Genomic DNA, 10,186 nt, shown 5'->3' with positions numbered 1-10,186 from the left:
CTGGTTTCTTTGGATATTCTTTCTGAATATTAAATGGGGCCCCTTGATATGTACAGTCATGTTCTTTGAATTTATAGGGACATTAGGGCCAAGAGTCCTAGGATAGATGTCAAGTGCTGTCCCTAGAAACAAGGCAGTTGGTCATTCTTGGCCACTGTGCTTTTCTCATACAGAATGGGACAAAAGATTTCTAGAAAGATTCTTAGTAGTGATTCAGTATTGCAGAGTTGATTAAAGGCTCTAGTTCATCATGCATTTATACTGTTGTAACAAAACATATTCAGGTTCTTAGGGCTAAACAAAAAAAGGTGCCTTCTATCTATATAAGGAGCTACTATATGGTCAACATAGTGAGACCCCATCTCTACAAAGACTAAAAAGAAAAAATTAGGCAGGGCACGATGGTGCACACGTGTAGTCCTAGTGACTCAGGAGGCAGAGGCAGGAGGATCGCTTGAACCCAGCAGTTTGAGGTTGCATTGAGCTATAACTGCACCACTGAACTCCTGCTTTTGCCTGGGTAACACAGCAAGTCTCCATCTCAAAACAAAACAAAATGAAGCAAAAAACTCTCAGGAAAGATTGATGTGTCTCTACAAGGTCGTTTCTTGCCTCATATTGTTTGCTTCTCTTTGTAATACTGTTTAAAACCTACCAATTAGATAATTCCTGAGGTTAGTAAGCATAATTTATATTATTCATTGTTCATACATTGATTCTAATTGGTGGTTACTTTGTTCAGCTGAAATCATTTATATTGAGAGAATGAGAACATGGCAGCAAAGGGAAACTATTTCTGAGAATGGAATAAATGGGGAGTGGAGGGGGTATAAGAGGTAAGAGTAGGGGACCCGTAGTGTCACTGTAGAGGCTCACTGGTGTGTGAGAGGGAGAGGTACACATGTGGGAGGATGCTGACAAACTTTTGAAATTTTGTCACTTGCTGTGTCTGTAGGAAACGTCCATGAGGAAAGGAAATTAGGAAAATAGGGCTTCTTCCTAGAAGTAAGACTATTATTGTCATTGCCAGAGTTTCCTTTCCATTCTTCCTAAACAGTCTCATGAGACTTGTTTGGGAAACTGGCCACAATTTTCTGTTTGCCTTGTTTCTGTGAGAAAATGTATTCTGAGTTCCATGGCAGTTGTCCATTCAGTGAAATGTGCTGCCTATCCAGTGAAATCTGCATATGCTTATACAGTATCTGTTCCCCCTTTTTAGTAGCTACTGTAGTTTTTCCTATAGAGTATTACCCTAACTTCTCTCTGGTGGGATTGACACCAACCCCTATCTCCAATGATAGACATATTGAGAGGTGACAGCGTGCTGGCAGCCCTGGCTCACTCTCAGTGCCTCCTTGGCCTCGGCGTCTGCTTTGGCCACACTTGAGGAGCCCTTCAGCCCGCCACTGCACTGTGGGAGCCCCTCTCTGGGCTGGCCAAGGCCAGAGCTGGCTCCCTCTGCTGGCAGGGAGGTATGGAGAGAGAGGCGCAGGCGGGAGGCTTAGCACCTGGGCCAGCAGCTGTGGAGGGTGCACGGGGTCACCCAGCACTGCCGGCCTGCCAGGCTCGAATTCTCACCGGTCCCCCAGCACTGCAGCCTGCCATGCCCATGCTGGAGCCTCCCCTAGAGGTGCTGCCCCCTGCTCCCCGGAACCAGGTCCCATCAACCACCCAACGACTGAGGAGTGCAGGTGCGGGGCAGGACTGGCAGGCAGCTCCGCCCACGGCCCTGGTGCGCGATCCACTAGGCTAGCCAGCTGGGCTCCTGAGTCGGGTGGGGACTTGGAGAACTTTTATGTCTAGCCAGAGGATTGTATATGCACCAATCAGCACTCTGTGTCTAGCTTGGGGTTCATGGTTGCACCAATCGGCACTCTGTAGCTAGCTAATCTGGTAGGGACCTGGAGAACGTTTATGTCTAGCTAAAGGATTGTAAATACACCAATCAGCACTCTGTGTCTAACTCAAGGTTTATAAACACACCAATCTGTACCCTGTGTCTAGCTCAAGGTTTGTAAATGCACCAGTCAGTGCTCTGTGTCTAGTCAAGCTGGTGAGGACTTGGAGAACTTTTATGTCTAGCTAGAGGATTGTATACACACCAATCAGCACCCTGTCAAAATGGACCAATCAGTTCTCTGTAAAATGGACCAATCAGCAGGACGTGGGTGGGGTCAGATAAGGGTATAAAAGCAGGATGCGTGACCCAGCCGTGGCAGGGGCTGTCATCCTTTTTCACACTGTGGGAGGTTTGTTCTTTCGGTCTGTTTAATAAATCTTGCTGCTGCTCACTTTTTGTGTCTACGCCTCATTCATGAGTTGTAATACCACAAAGGTCTGCAGCTTCACTCCTGAAGCCAACGAGACCATGAACCCACCGGGAGGAATGAACAACTCCAGATGCCACCGCCTTTAAGAGCTGTAACATTCACCGCGACTGTCCGTGGTTTCATTCTTGAAGTCAGCAAGACCAAGAACCCACCAATTCCGGACACAATATGATCCAAGTCTGGCCCATCAGCATATACAATTACCCTGAACCACACTGGTGAGAGATGTGATCTAAGGTGGGCAAATGCAGTCCTGAGAGGTGCTTGAAATGATTGAAAACAGAGCTCTGTCCTTTCCTGGAGGAATGGAGGGTTGCTACCCTGTGTAAGTCTGGAGTTGATTACTATCAAATAGGAAGAACCCGCTCAAATAGAGCCAGCATAAAGAACAGCAGAGCCAAAAATGGAGAGAGACTAAGTCTTGCCAACCTTACATGAACCCTTGGATGTGGCTGTACTTGAATGCTTGTCACTTACCATGAGCCAAATGTCTTTTTTTTTTTTTTTTTTTTTTAACTTAGGACAGTTTGAGTTGAGTTTCTGTCACTTGCCTTCAAAAGAATCCTAATAGCTCCCCTTTGGGACACAACTTATTGTAAAGTTGGTTGCCTGGTTTATATTTTGACCAAATGCATGCCTCATAGTGAAAATTAAATGACCACTTTTGGTTCAGCCTTTACTGTAGTCAAATGGACAGAACTCGAAAATATAAAGTTGCTACTTTAATTAATGACATTCATCTACCTCTCCGCAAATTGGATCTGGACTACTGACAACAGCCGATTCAACAACTGCTGGGTGCTCCGCAAGCGCACTCTCCACTTCAAATGGCCCAATATGTTACCTGAAAAGGAAAAGAAGCCTTTGACCACTACATGCTCCAGTAGGAGCTCTCCCTTCCTGTCAATCCTTGCCTCTTAAGAGTGGCAAATCTACAAGCTCAGAGGAAATAATGACATCATCAACTCTGCCGGCAAACCAGAAATCCCCATCGCTGTCCATCATTCCTCTGTCTCCAGTGACATAAAAATCTCCCTTTACCATGGCAGCAGTTTTCTCTGGACTGTCCTAGGAATCACAGATGACATTTGGGGATTAGTTTGGTCAGAACAGAGACGGGTATGGCACTTATTAAGTGACAAATTGTACTTCTAAAGGAAATTGTTTATTTTATATTTTGAGACGGAGTCTGTTGCCCATCCTGGACTACAATGGCTTGATCATAGCTCACTGCAGCCTTGACCTCCCAGGCTGTAGCAATCCTGTCATCTCAGCCTTCTGAGTAGCTGGGACCACAGGCATGTGCCACCACACCTGGCTAATGTTTTATGTTTTTGTAGAGATGGGGTCTCGCTATATTTCCCAGGCTGGTGTTGAATTCTTGGGCTCAAGTCACCCTCCCACCTCGGCCTCCCAAAATGTTGTGATTACAGGCATGAGCCACTGTCCCTGGCGGGAAATTAATTTTTTTAAAAAAGTAGTTCCTAGTGTAAAATACAAAAGGTCCCAAAGAGTATAATAAAAAGCCACTCTTCTGCCTCTAGCACCCCCCAACTGCACCCCCATCCTACCCTGTCCAGTTGTCCTTTCTGAGGATAACTACTGCAACTGGTTTGTTACATTTGGAATTTCATCTTTATAATACTCAGATGATAGATGATAGTCTCTGCATTTTACTGCTGATGAAACAGATTTTGTTGTTTGCCCAAGGTTACATAGCAAGACATAGTGGAAATGAAATTTGGACCGAGGTCTGTATTAAGGCATGACTAGCACTTTCTATCCTCATACCACATATTCAGAGAAGAAACAGAAGGGCAGTGTAGACTTTAGTCTGAGGGCAATTTCCCCTTCTTTGCCAGGTGGTAGAACATTGCCATTTTCATCTATAATCTAGAATGAAAGACAATTGATGTTCTTAAAATTTTCTTTTCACAAAATGACAGCAGGTTGTGAAGAGTTGTACAGTGAATAGCAGAAAACTGTAAAACGTTCTTTCTGCTTTATCGAAGCAGTCAGATATTTTCTCAACCTCCTGGACATCACAGTGCAGCATTCTTTTCCCCATTGAGCCTGGTTTAATTTTTTTTCCTTTCTAATCAGCACAAATTATTCCCTATTGAGAGGACAAATTTTGCATAAGTAGACAAAAATTTATTTTCTGAAATGATATGACAATGAAACTTAAGTTCAATTTGGACTGATTTTCCCAGTATTTAAGCACACCTTCTGAAATACGCTATTTGAGACCAGGAGTTCTCAAACATGGGTGTGCTTTAGAATCAAATTGGAGATTCTGGAGCATTGTTGAAACACAGATTTATGGGCCTCATCCCAGAGTTTCTAATGCATTAGGTGTGGAGTGGGGCCCAAGAATTTGCATTTCTACCAAATTCCCAAATGATGCTGATGTTGCTGGTTTGAGGACCACACTTTGAAAACTTCTCCTTAGACTCCATTAAGTGCACCTTGGAATAAATTCCCCACAGAGGCTCTCAGATGATTCTTCCCAGCACAGTTGGAAAGATGAGCTGCTCAGTTCTGAGCCTCACCCACCTACTAAAGCCCTTAAGATTTCTCCTGCATGAAGGGGAGGCGAGTATGGTGGAATAATCATCATCACCCCTTTAGCAAAACCTAACTGAGCAGTTTGCCGGTTTTGGTAACTACTGGCAAGATGAGGTGTACTGGGAAACTCTGTAAAAATTTAGAGTGGGATGGAGGCACTTCAGGGGCTCAGGTTGAAAATCCTGGGGCAGAAAGGCCCCCACATACATTAAACATAAATGTTGCTCTTTAAATATACCACTTTTGTCTGTCCATAGCCCTCATGTAGCTCCAGCCCAGTTTGCGCCCTCCACTGCTCCAGCACCTCTGGGGTGAGTGCCTCCTCTCCTGTCAAGCAGTGCCGCAGCCTCTTGAATTCATAGAGAGACAGAGTTGCACGGGGCCTTTTTGAGAGGAACCTGAGTGCTTTCCCTGCAAGATAATTAGGACATTCAAGCAGCAAGCATAGAAGCTAGGAGAGGCAAGTCTTAGGAAAGTTCCTTCAACAAATACTTGTTGAACACCTACTGTATTGCCCGACATTATTCTAGGCATATGGGGCACATTAGGGATTATAACAAAAATTTCTGACAGCTTACGTTTTAACAGATGGAGGAGAACTCAGCTATTAAAGATGTTAAAAGGTGGGACAAAATGCTATTAATGACACTAAGTGCTTATTACGAGCCACATGATATAACAGCTAATATTGATTGAGCAGTTGCTAGGTTGTAAGGGCTTTAGAAGCATTCTTAGACTCTTCTCAACCCCTACTTTACACATGAGGACACTGAGGCTCAGAGAGTTTAAAGAACTTGCCCAAGGCCTTCCAAATAATAAAAGGCTGAGTTGACACTCATGATATTGTGTACCAGGCATCTCCCACTCGTCAGGGTGATCTCACCAAGCAACTCACTTACATTAAATTCTCACCACAGCCTTGTGAGGTGGCTCTTAATCTTCTCTTATAGATGGAGTTGATGGAGGTTTAGGAAGGTTATCTTGAGTGTCCGAGGCCACGCTATTAGTAAGTAGCAGGGCCCTGCCTGTTTGATTTGGAGCTTAGCTTTTAACCACTGGCCTTACTGAAGACAGGTGAGAAAGCCTAGAACAGCTTGCTTCTCAAACACTGAGGCCCCAAATGAACCAGAGGGTGTGGGTAGAACACAAACCATATGCATTCAGAATAATCATTGAATAGTCTCTGAATTACTGTTGAAACACGAGCAAGATGCTCACATAGGACCAAAGGCGTTGACACTGACTAGGAAAAGAGAAAATTTGTATTTGCATTATTCTGTCTTGCGTAGCACTTTCCCTCTTGGGCATCCGCACTTTGGTGGCAAAAGAGGGTGGACAAGCCTGCACTTCTTAAGTTGCTCCTCTCTTCCTTTCTCTCCTCATGTATTAAGTTTGAATGAAACAAATATACATTGTAACTCTACTGGATGCTCATGTGGTGTGGCTAAACTGAATATAACCTTCAAGTCAAACTTTGTTAGCTTCTCTTCAAGGCAGTATAAATATGCTTTTCTTTCTTTTTTGAGGGCTGGTTCTAAATGACAGTGTTTCTAAGAAAGTAGTACTAGAGGATAAATTTTTTGAGTGGGAGCTCTGGGATTGTAGAGCTCTGGTTGTCCCTGGAAAAGTGTCCAGTTGTCCTAGAGGATATACCAGTAGTTTATAGACTAGGGGGCAATTTTGTGCCCCAGGAGACATTAGGCAGTATCTAGGGACAATTTTTTTTTTTTTTTGAAATGGAGTCTTGCTCTATTGCCCAGGCTGGAGTGCAGTGGTACGATCTTGGCTCACTGCAACCTCCACCTCCTGGGTTCAAGCGATTCTCCTGCCTCAGCCTGCGAAGTAACTGGGATTACAGGCGTGTGCCACCACGCCTGGCTAATTTTTGTATGTTTAGCAGAGACAGGATTTTGCCATGTTGGCCAGGCTGGTCTTGAAGTCCTGACCTCAGGTGCTCTGCCCGCCTCAGCCTTCCAAAGTGTCGGGATTACAGGTGTGAGCCACTGCGCCCAGCCTAGGGACATTTTTGATTGTCACAAATGGTGGGGAGGAGGTGCTGCTGGCATCGAGTAGAGTCTTGGGATGCTGCTCAATATCCTGTAATGCATACTTTCAGGAGTTTGGGCCCATGGCACAGGCAGGTCATGGGTCGCTGGCTTCCTGTGACCTTTACCCTCCTTGCCAAGGGAAAATGCGACCCTCCAAAGTGAGAAACTTGAGGGCATGGGTCACCCCAGACTTGGCATCTACCCAGAGCCTGAGAAGGAGGGAACGATGATCCTCCAGCTACCTCATAGGGCTGGCATAGGTGGTCACTGCCCTGAGGATCACCCAACTGTGTTGGGCAACCTGGACCCCATCTGCAGGAATATGAGGAAGAGAATACAAAAGTCTTTATATGGGCACTGAGAAGCCAGATGCAGAAGAAACCTCCAGGCCTTAACTACCCAATTCTTGGACCTTGGGTGGAGAAAAGAGCATAGTTGGTGATCATGTGCACTTACACAGTAGGGTCAGCAGGTGGCACTCGTCTGTGGCTCTGAAAATAGAGATTTGGAAGGAGATCATCACAGTTAATATTTAACAAGCCCCTGTTGTGTGCCAAATCATTCCCCCCTCGCAACAACCTAATAAGCTAGGGATTCTTATATATATTTTATAGAGAAGGAAATGCAGACATAAAGAGGTTAATTATCTTGCCCAGATTACATAGTTAATAAGTGGTGGAGGCAGAATAGAATCTAAACAGTGTGGCTCCGGAGTGCACATGCATTGATTCGACAAGTGTTTATTGAGCACCTGCCATGTACAAAGCCTTGTGTGACTAAAAAGGGTTATAATTAATAAAAATGACAAATCACTAGCACTTTTTAGAGTTAACTTTTTTTTTTTTCCCCAGACGGAGTCTTGTTCTGTTGCCCAGGCTGGAGTGCAGTGACGTGATCTGGGCTCATTGCAAGCTCCGCCTCCTGGGTTCATGCCATTCTCCTGCCTTAGCCTCCAGAGTAGCTGGGACTGCAGGTGCCTGCCACCACGCCCAGCTAATTTTCTGTATTTTTAGTAGAGATGGGGTTTCACTGTATTAGCCAGGATGGTGTCAATCTCCTGACCTTGTGATCTGCCCGCCTTGGCCTCCCAAAGTGCTGGGATTACATGCGTGAGCCACCGCGCCTGGCTGAGTTAACTTTTTTTCCTTTTTTTTTTTTAATTGAGACAGAGTCTCACTCTGTCACCCAGGCTGGAGTGCAGTGGCGCGATCTCGGCTCATTGCAAGCTCCACCTCCTGGGTTCACGCCATTCTACTGCCTTAGCCTCCAGAGTAGCTGGGACTACAGGTGCCCGCCACCACATTCAGCTAACTTTTTTGTATTTTTTGTAGAGATGGGGTTTTACCGTGTTAGCCAGGATGGTCTCAATCTCCTGACCTTGTGATCCACCTGCCTCGGCCTCCCAAAGTGTTGGGATTACAGGCGTGAGCCACCACGCCTGGCGAGTTAACTTTTTTTTTTCTTTTCTTTTTTTTTAAATTGAGACAGAGTCTCACTCTGTCACCCAGGCTGGAGTGCAGTGGCACGATCTTGGCTCACTGTAACCTCCACCTTCCAGGTTCAAGTGATTCTCCTGCCTCAGTCTCCAGAGTAGCTGGGATTACAGGTGCCTGCCACCACATCCGGCTAATTTTTATATTTTTAGTAGAGATGGATTTCACCATGTTGGCCAGGCTCGTCTCAAACTCCTGACCTTAGCTGATCCACCCACCTCAGCCTCCCAATGTGCTGGGATTACAGGTGTGAGCCATTGTGCCTGGCCAACATTTTCTTTCTTTGTAGGCTTCAGGCACAGAACTGTATATACAGTAATAGTGAAATTGATCCCACTGTTGTGGAAAATCGGGAAGGCAAGAGAGACCTTGGGGTTTATACAGGAGAATCTTTATTGAGTGCACTCAGACCCAGCGGACTCAGCATCCAAAATCTGGGCCCAGAACAAAGATGAACAAAGACAGCACTTGACTTTTATACACACTTCAAAAAGGGGAGTGGGCTAGCCTGAAACAAGCTTACAGTGGCACAAAGCATAGTGGCATAACAGCAAGGATGCAGAGGCAGAACAAAGGCAGTTATTTAAATTGTAACAGGTTCATAACTCAGGATTACACATGGCCATGACCGTTGCTATGCAACCCAGGTGTCTGTTATCTAGGTTTGCCTAGGCACAGTCTTATCCTATAACCTTCACTATGGTGCCCAGGTGGCCGTAGCTCAGGTCTGCTCAGATGGCTCATGACCTTCGCTGTGCTACTTAGATGAAACAGAATACTTGAAGTCACTAACAGAGAACAGGAATCTATAAACTTATACCATAAAACAAAGGAAAATTTGTTTTTTTTTCTCGCTATGTTGAGGGAGTGCTGGGAGAGTCTTCAGAGCACATTAGATAGTATTATCAAGGCTTTTTCTGGGTCTGGGCTGTGCTTGTTGCTGCCTTTGGGAAAAGTCAGCCTAATATAAGGAAGCTTATTTCTCTTTCTTTTTAATTTTATTTTTCTTTAATTTCCCACCTCACCACTACTAATTATGAGAGGAATGATTATACATTTAAATGAGTTGGATGTTTTATATGTATTATCTCATGAAATCTTGACAGAAACTGAATGAGGAATGAAACTTCATTGTTCCATTTCACACAGAAGGAAACTGAGGTTAAGAGGGGTAAAGTAATTTTGCATGGCATGAAGCACAAATTCAAAGTACAGGGATTTGAACTTGGTCCTGTTTTTTTCTGAAGCCCTCATGCTCTATGACCACTATAGACTCAAACATCACCTTTTTTTCCCACTAATTTGACAAACGTTTTCTCTTAAAACTATATACTAGATTGGCACTCATCATGAGCCCCTGTTCTCATTCTGCAGGTGGTGAAGCTCTTCATTGTCCTGACTCCACAGTTCTTGTCCCATGACCAGGGCCGGCTCACCAAGGAGCTGCAGCAGCATGTAAAGTCAGTGACACACCCATGCGAGTACCTGAGGAAGGTGAGTGAGCACAGACAGATGGGGTCCGGTGCCCTTGAACAGTCAGTGACATCCCCCATGCGAGTACATGAGGAAGGTGAGTGAGTGCAGACAGATGGGACCTGGTGCCCTTGAGCAGTTCCCAGTTCTTGGCTGTCCCACGTCTCATAGCATGGCCATGCTTGGGGAAGCTTCGGCAGTCACAGTACTGGCTTTTTCTTCTATCTGAGTGGCTTAGGGATGGGGTGAAGGAGTTGACTTATTTGGATGAAAA

The 10,186-nt window shown here is 45.1% G+C and overlaps 1 protein-coding gene across 1 annotated transcript in view; it reads left to right on the top strand.

Annotated features, from left to right (window-relative positions):
• Positions 1-10,186, top strand: part of THUMPD1 (THUMP domain 1 NAT10 acetyltransferase adaptor) — a 20,118-nt gene extending 9,932 nt beyond the window's left edge. The window contains exon 5 of the mRNA XM_074027988.1: positions 9,814-10,186. The gene's annotated coding sequence lies outside the window, so the exon portion shown is untranslated. The remainder of the gene's footprint in view (positions 1-9,813) is intronic.

Source organism: Macaca fascicularis, chromosome 20 (genome assembly GCF_037993035.2).
Source record: "Macaca fascicularis isolate 582-1 chromosome 20, T2T-MFA8v1.1".
Taxonomy (NCBI): domain Eukaryota; kingdom Metazoa; phylum Chordata; class Mammalia; order Primates; family Cercopithecidae; genus Macaca; species Macaca fascicularis.
Note: the sequence above shows the minus strand (reverse complement) of the source record. Positions and strands in the feature narration are given on the sequence as shown.